This window comes from Peromyscus eremicus, chromosome 17, assembly GCF_949786415.1.
Source record: "Peromyscus eremicus chromosome 17, PerEre_H2_v1, whole genome shotgun sequence".
Lineage (NCBI taxonomy): Eukaryota > Metazoa > Chordata > Mammalia > Rodentia > Cricetidae > Peromyscus > Peromyscus eremicus.
Window position 1 is genome coordinate 2,052,982 of NC_081433.1, and position 8,537 is coordinate 2,061,518.

The 8,537-nt window shown below is 36.5% G+C and overlaps 1 pseudogene; it reads right to left on the reverse strand.

The window, feature by feature from the left end:
• Nucleotides 1-4,832: 4,832 nt before the first annotated feature.
• Nucleotides 4,833-5,289, reverse strand: LOC131894676 (small ribosomal subunit protein uS12-like; annotated as a pseudogene).
• Between the last annotated feature and the right edge of the window lie 3,248 nt (nt 5,290-8,537).

Consider the following 8,537-nt stretch of genomic DNA (forward strand, 5'->3'; position numbering starts at 1 on the left):
CTTGTTTAAGTCCACATCTATTAAAAAAAAAAAAAAAAAAAAAAAAAAAAAAACCTTGAGAAAACATGAGAAGAAATCTGACTGATTCTAGAAAGACCTATCACAATAGGCTGTGGACTGCCACCAGCTGGCTCATTTAGTCTGTTCCGTCTACTTTTGGATACTGTGTTATATGAAATCCTATTTTCTTTTGATTTGGTTGAGTTTGTTTTGTTGTTTATCCAGTCACCTAGACTTCTGTTTGAACAGGAATGCCTTGGCCTTCTGAGGAGAACATTTTTCCAGCCTCTGACTCACCTGTCATTTATTCTGACATTTTCATATTTGCTCTGTTCATCTTTATGATCCCAGAAAAGGTTCCCAGGAGGGAGCTAGTGTTCTCACTAATGTGTCATCTCTGGGATACAGTTCTACATCTTCCTTAAAAGCTTCCTGTTAATAGCTAATACTAAAAGTATATTTGCTATGTTGATGGTGAAGGTAGAAAATTGGAAATGTTGGTATTGCTTGATAACAAATTCAGAAGATAGACAAATAATAATTGAATCTCTGGCTTTTGAAAATGCTAATTCACGATGCAAAAGGATAATTCGGCCTTTAAAGGCAAGAGCAGAACCCTTGCAGGAATGGGTCCAAGATACAATCAGTATTGAATCTCTTGACCACAGTAATGCTTGGATAGGAGAGGTGATTTCCAGAGATTTGAAGAAAAATTGAAATGTTAAATGTTTCAATTTCAGTAAACCAGATCACCTAAAAAGGGACTGTAAACAGGGCATTCCTAGACACAATGTTTTTGCTAAGAAAAATCCCAATAGAACACCCCTCCCTTCTGGATTATGCAGAAGATGTGGCAAAGGCAGACATTGATCTAATGAATGTAAATAAATAAGGGACAGTCAAGGTAATCCTTTGCCGTTTGGAAACACCCTGGAGAGCCTCTTGTAGTGCCCCATGTCAAACTCAGCTCTTTCCTTTCCTGCTGTTGTAAAGGGAACTCCTTCCCAGAGCAATTAAAGAACCTAATGCCTATTGTAAAAAACCATAAGGCTCTGGATGATTGAACAGCTATAGAAGAAAGAACAAAAAAATTCAGGAGAAAACATAAATCAAAAGTGATAAGGATTACATTTGGAACCTACCCAAATTTAGGGTTGGGTCAGGGTTTTGTTTTTACCTTTGCAGGAAAATAAAAACAACTATCTTGAAGAATTTAAAGACCTTTGGACAAATAAGCATCCAAAGAAGAATGGAGAACTACTCTGAAAAAATTATCAAGAAAAGGAATAATCTTAATTCAATCTAAAGTCTCCAAAAAGATGATGGGATCCCATAATGACAATTCCACACAGACTATGATAACAACATTAAGCTGACAAACACCACCCAAAATTGGCTTTGGAGTACAAAATGCTCAGGACAACACCAAGACGACTAGCTGAGATGATCCAGCCTCATAGACTACTCTAGCCAGGACTTGAGACAAGCTCTGCACTTTCTCATTACCTGGAGATTGATTATGCAGAAACTGGACAGCAAATGATACAGCTACCTCTCACAGGACTTAATAATTAATCCAAAGTTTTTCTTTTCAGGATCCCCTAAATATAACTTTGCCCCCTGACAGCAGGAAATAATTTTAAGTACACAATACCCGCATTCCCAAGAGGTGAGGTGGGTGGGTTTTGATTGTTCAATCGATGATTTATGGATATTTGTCACTGTTTTGGGGGTTGATGACAAGTTGTTATTGGTAATGGTCAGGAAAAAAACTAAACAAAGATTAGATTAAGGGTTCTTGTTTGAAAAAAAAGAAAATAGAAGATACAGATATGATAAGATAAAAGGTAGATTATTCAAAGAAAAAAGAGAGAATATAGATATAATAAGGTTAAAAGGGTAGATTATTGAATCTACTTCTAAGAAGCAACTACTAGTTTTAAATATTTTACATTGGATTTTTGTATATTGTATACAAATTGTGTATATTGATACAAAGTTGAGATTTTTTGTTGGAATATACTGTACATATATTTCTACTATTGTTCAAGGTCTTCTACCTATACAGATCTTTTAACAAAGTAATGCAATTTTCTAGTCCTTGAAAGTTACTACCAACTATTTAGGATATAAAGAAATGCAGCTTAGTTCTTAGTCACCTATTACAATGGAACTTGTCAGGTTAGGTATGTTTTCAATGTCAAACAGATATATTTTAGATAACAAGTCATCTTCAAACACTTCAGAGATCTACAGAATATGGTATTTAAGATGTTTTAATAGCAGATTCTTTTTTTTTTTTTTAATGACAATGAGACATGTCTGCTCCTGGCAGCACCAATATACTTCAGAGAAGATGATGGGTATCAAAGAAACTCCTTATGGAGTTTACTTTCTTTGTGGTAAGAGTTAGTCACTGGGCAAGAAAATACCCTTGTCTCTACTGCTGACAGTATGCTGTCTAAATGGACAAGCAGGACATAAAAGAAAAGACTGCTTAACCTTGCCCAGACAAAGTAGGACAGCCATTCAGAAAATCCTGCTTCATAAATGAGTCTGTCAGATAAGCTAGGCTTTTAAGCTGAATATGGATGCCCCAATGTCGCAGAGGAACTTTGGGTGATTGTATAGGCAAACAGCTGTTTCTGTCATTTCTCACATTTTTTGGAAGTTGCTGTTTGAACTTTCTGTTTATTTATGTAATATTATTTCCCTCTCTAGTTTCTGAGGGAGTTGAAGATAAGATGGTTATAGTTTTCCTTCTTAACAAATTCAGAAAAGATCACTAAAGATATGTAAAGTGCATAAGTTTGTAAGACATCAAAAGATAGTTTTGGGTTGGTAATACAAGTTAGGATATAAAGTGAATTAGGCACAACATTTTGGACTCACCAAAATAGGATAGATAATAGACTATTTTCTTTAAATCTAACAAATGTTAATGGACTGGACATTGTTAATGTAATTCTTGACTGTATATATTGTATATAGTTTTTCTTATATTAGTTATAACCTTCTTTTATTATTTTAGAAAAACAGGGAAACTCTCATGATATCATGTTGTACCCTAATAAAATTTGCCTAAAGTTCAGAGAACAGAGCAAGCCAGTAGATTAAACATAGAGGCCAGGCAGTTGTGGCACACACCTTTAATCTTAGCACTGCAGAGGCAGAGATTTGTCTGGATCTCTGTGAGTTCAAAGCCACCCTGGACTACATGAGATTGATTCATTCTAGGAGAAAAACAGAGCCAGGCAATGGTGGCACAGGCATATTTAATCCCAGCACTTGAGATCTCACACTTTTAATCCCAGTATTTAGGAAGCACACATGCCATTAATCCCAACACTAGGAAGGAAGTGATGGTTGGGAGGAGAAAGGTATATAAGGTGTGAGGAGACAGGAACTAGTACTGTTCAGCTGGAGTGTAGCTAGAGTTTTCCTGCCTGGCCCACAGTCAGGGCAAATCTCTCTCACCCGCCAGTCCCAAAGCCACTCAGACCCAACCAAGTAAACACAGAGACTTACATTGCTTACAAACTGTATGGCCGTGGCAGGCTTCTTGCTAACTGTTCTTATATCTTAAATTAATCCATTTTTATAAATCTATACCTTGCCATGTGGCTCATGGCTTACCGGTGTCTTCACATGCTGCTTGTCATGGCAGTGGCTGGCAGTGTCTCCTCCCACCTTCCTGTTCTCTCAGTTCTCCTCTCTGCTAGTCCTGCCTATACTTCCTGCCTAGCCACTGGCCAATCAGTGTTTTATTTATTGACCAATCAGAGCAACAGATTTGACATACAGACCATCCCATAGCACTGGAGGTCCTTTTTGGCTGGACCCCTTTCAGCTGAGGACTCAGAGACATTCACTTAGAGGATTCTTGGAATTGCTGAGATATGTAGAAGTAACTGTCCTAATAAATAAGAAACACAGAGCCAATGCAAAGATGAAAGCCCAAGAGGTCAGAGCTAAAAACCTTACCCTTCACTGCCGCAGCTATCCTCTTCAGCCAAGAGAGCTACGTCCTGTGTGTTTGTCTTTATATAGACTTTCTATTCTGCCTTCTCATTGGTTGTAAACTCAACCACATGACCGCCTCTGTCACTGCCTGTCTGTACAGACCTCCAGGTCTTCTATGGTTGGTATTGAGATTAAAGGCATGCTGGCTGTATCCTTGAACACACAAAGATCCACCTAGTTCTGCCTCCCAAGAACTGATATTAAAGGCTTGTGCCACCAATGCCCAGCTCTGCTATGGCTTGTTATTAGCTCCGACCCCCAGGCAACTTTATTTATTAACATACAAATAAAATCACACTTCAGTACAAATAAAATATCACCATAGAGTTAAGCTGGAGCTTGTTCCTTTTCTTCCCAATCTTTTAGTATTTACCCCAATATTTGGCTTTGTTTTTTTTTTTTGTTTTTTTGTTTGTTTTGTTTTGTTTTGTTTTTTTAATTACAAACCTTTAGAAATTTGTGCAACAGTACTGGAACATAATAGATACTGGGAGAGTTAAGGGTATCTGAGTACATCATCAAAAACAAATTCCCCCAAATACAAGTAATGTAGCCCAATTTGTATTTGTAATTGATTCTGGAGGATTTTATATGTTTTTGCAATAAAAAATTCCATTGAAATATCTTTTCTAGAAATCATAGTTCCCTATGTTTATCAGAAATTTCTAGGCTTATCTGCAGAAAAATTTTGGGGCATTGAAGAGATAATATTAAGTATTTAGCAAACAGGTTGTACTTTTGTAGACAGAGAAACATAAAATAGGAAATTTGAACTTTGTTTCTTTTTTTTTTCAGACTATGAAAATTTATTATTCCATTTCTGTTGTCAAAATGTATGATCTTGTTCTTTCCTTCTTGCCTTTGTACAGGGCCAAAAGGGACACATTGGCTACTTTAACAACCTTAAAGTAGACTCCAGGAATATCACCTACAGCATGACCTTTTCGACCAAATCCAGCAACCAGAACTTGATCGTTTTCCTCAGTGAAGTTCAAGCAGCCATCGTTGGGCACAAAAGCTGTGATCTTCTTGCTGTTCTTGATGAGCTACACCCTGACACACTTTCTGATGGCAGAATTTGGCTGTTTGGCTTCGACCCCTACTTTTTCCAGCACAATTCCCTTTGCATGAGAGGCACCTCCAAACAGATTTGGCCTTCAGGGCTGTGCCCAAGTGGGCTTTCTTGTATTGTTTATCATGCCACTTCTGGTCCCGTTGGTGACTGTGGAGCTTCCTGGCAGTATGGAGACCACGACACTTGCCCATCTTGATGGCGCCACGGGCTGGAGAGAAAGAGCTGAACTTTGTTTCTTGACTCAACTTTGTGCTATGACTACTTATTTTATATATGCTATGTTAGGAATTTAATTTGATTTATTATCACTGAATTTGGAGACATAGACTACAGTCTAAGATACATGAAAACATAAATAGTTACAATATGCTATGGGAACGTAGTTGTATCCAAAAGTTTGCATTTGTGAGAGGCTAAGTTCACTTTTATGCAGATGATAACAAGATAATATTCTTGTTTTCATGGGAAGATTATTGTATAAATAAAAAAAGATCTTGATATCTATAATAAGTCAAAACATATATAGGCAAGAGTTTAAAATACATAAGACACTAAACATCCAGGAAAGTATAAAACAGTGTTTAACTTCTCTAAACATCAGGCAAGACAAATGAAGATCACAATTTGTGTGAATAAGCTCTCAACAATATGTCTAAAGAAAAAAATAAACCTGCCAAGATACAATGTCTGTCTATGATTCCTGTTTTGCTTCTCTTAGGGTATCACTGATATATTTGGAAATATGGTTGTGTTAATGTCACTTTTCCACTTTTGAAAACTGCATTGTGGTTTCATAAATAATCTCTTCATTTTCTGTTGAAAGCTGAAAAATTTAATGATAAAACATTATCAGATCTGATACATTTAAAGTGTTTTGGAAAAAGCATGTTCATATGTGTGTATTCATTGCACTATATAACGAAATTCAAATTTTAGAAACAGACTATCAAAGAACGTGTGTCATGAGTAGGAGTTTAGTGGTAATATACACGGATGGGACAATTCAAAAGACATGTGTCAATGGGTATTAAGACTGAGAAGGTACAAACACATCACTAATTAGCTTCATTACAAATTCAACAAATATACCAAAATAAAACATTCTTGTTCTTTTTTTTTTCCCCTGGGAAACTAATTTGTAATGGCTAAAACCTAACTAGGAACAAATCTGAGATCTATAAAATATAGAATGGAGAAATAACTAGTGATGTAGTCGGTATTAGTTAGGGTTCTCAACGCTGAGACAAAATATCTGATACAAACAATTTAAAGGGACAAGAGTTTATTTTGCTTTACCATTCCAGATTGTTGCATCTCTGTAGCAGGAATCTTAAAAGTTCTCATTAATAAAATCAAACCCGGAGTCAGGTATTGGGGTGGATGATCAGAGAGACAGAACCAGCCACAGCCACCTCACCTTGCCAATTCCTCAGCTGATCCTGTTTCCTAAGACTGGTCCCTCTGAAGTGAGGAACAACTTGAATGTTTTCTTCTTTTAAATTGATTCTTTCAGGTAATTGTCAAAGCAATGAAAAAGGGAACAAACCTAGATAGACTGTATGTAGCAATTCTAGTGAGCAAACTACTTACTCCATCAAATGATATGAATTAATCTCTCAAAATAACATCATCAAAAGACTAAGTAATAAATAAACACCTGATTTATCATTTTTGTATTATTTGAAATAATGAAGGCATCTGTATATGAACACATAATTTGGGGTTCTGCCAACATGACAGTAGAGGATTGAAACACAATTGGGGGCTCAGAAGAGTGTCTTCCAAGGGTTGTAAATATTCCATTTCTTGACCTGAAATTGTAGATTGTCAAATGTGTTCAGATTGAAATAAATCATTGAATTATATAAATGTTTATGTTTTCTGTTCTGTGTAATTTTTAAATAAAATTATCTAAATAAGTTCTCTGTAGCAGGAATCTTAAAAGTTCTTATTAATAAAATCAAACCCGGAGTCAGGTATTGGGGTGGATGATCAGAGAGACAGAACCAGCCACAGCCACCTCACCTTGCCATTTCCTCAGCTGATCCTGTTTCCTCAGACTGGAAGCCTCTGAGTCCTCATTCGAATAGATCTCAGATGAACTGCTGCTAGAAGCCTAAAAGCTTAACCATCCAAATGCTTCTAGTTTCTGGTCTTCACTCCTTATATACCTTTCTGCTTTCTACCATCACTCCCTGGGATTAAAGGCTCACTTTCTCGGATTAAAAGCATGAGTCAACATGCTTGGCTGTATCTTTGAACACACAGAGATCCAGGTAGATCTCTGCCTCTGGAAAGCTAGGATTAAAGGTGTGTGCTACCACTGCCTATCCTCTATGTTTAATATTGTGGCTGCTCTGTTCTGTGACCCCAGATAAGTTTATTAGCGTGCACAATATTTTGGGGAACACATTACCACCACAGTTCTCTCTCTATATATATATATATAATCCAGTTTCATTCATTCATTGAATGATGACTTTTAAGGTGAAGAGACACCATGATCACAACAATCTTATAAAGGAAAAACATTTAATAGGGGTAACTTACAGTTTCAAAGGTTTAGTTGAGTCCATTTTCATCATGGCTAGACATGATGGAATGCAGGCAGACATGGTGCTGCTGGCTACATCTTGATCAGAAGGCAACAGGAAATAGTCTGGGGCATTGGGCAGGGTTTGAGCATATATGAGACCTCAAATCCCACCACAACAGTGACATATTTCCTGCAAGAAGGCCATACCTACTTTAACAAAGTCACACCTCCTAATAGTGCCATTCACTTTGGGGGCCAGTTTCTTTCAAACTACCTCATATAATATTCTAGAATGATAGGCATGTCATTGGGAGGAAAATATAAAGATACGTAGGATAAATTCTTATAAGTCTGTAATTTGTAGGGAATGTTCATTTTAATGAATCTGATGTTATGGACTTCATTATGACAGTATATGAGAAATAGTTAAATATAGAAAATGATATTGGGAAGAAAATATGAAGATATGTAGGATAAATTTTAATAAGACTGTAATTTGTAGGGAATGCTCATTTTAATGAATCTGATGTTATGGACTTCATTATGACAGTGGGAAATAATTAAATATAGAAAATGATATTTTTACCTTTCTCATAGTGGAATGTTAAGAAAAATGAAATGATCACAGTGTGAAATGAACATAATTTACAAGCTCCTATAAAAAAAATCAAAGAAAACATTGTAGATTCTTGGGAGGTTCCCTGGCACCAGCTTTCTCTTTAATCCCAAAATAATCCCCTCTATCAAGATATCTCTTTCACTGTTCTCCATGCCTTCGAGCCCCCAACCCACCAAACCTAATCCCTCATCAGAAAGCATTCATCCAGTAACTGATGGAAGCAGATGCAGAGATCCACATCCAAGTATGGGGCCAAGCTCCAGGAGTCCTATTGAAGAGAGAGA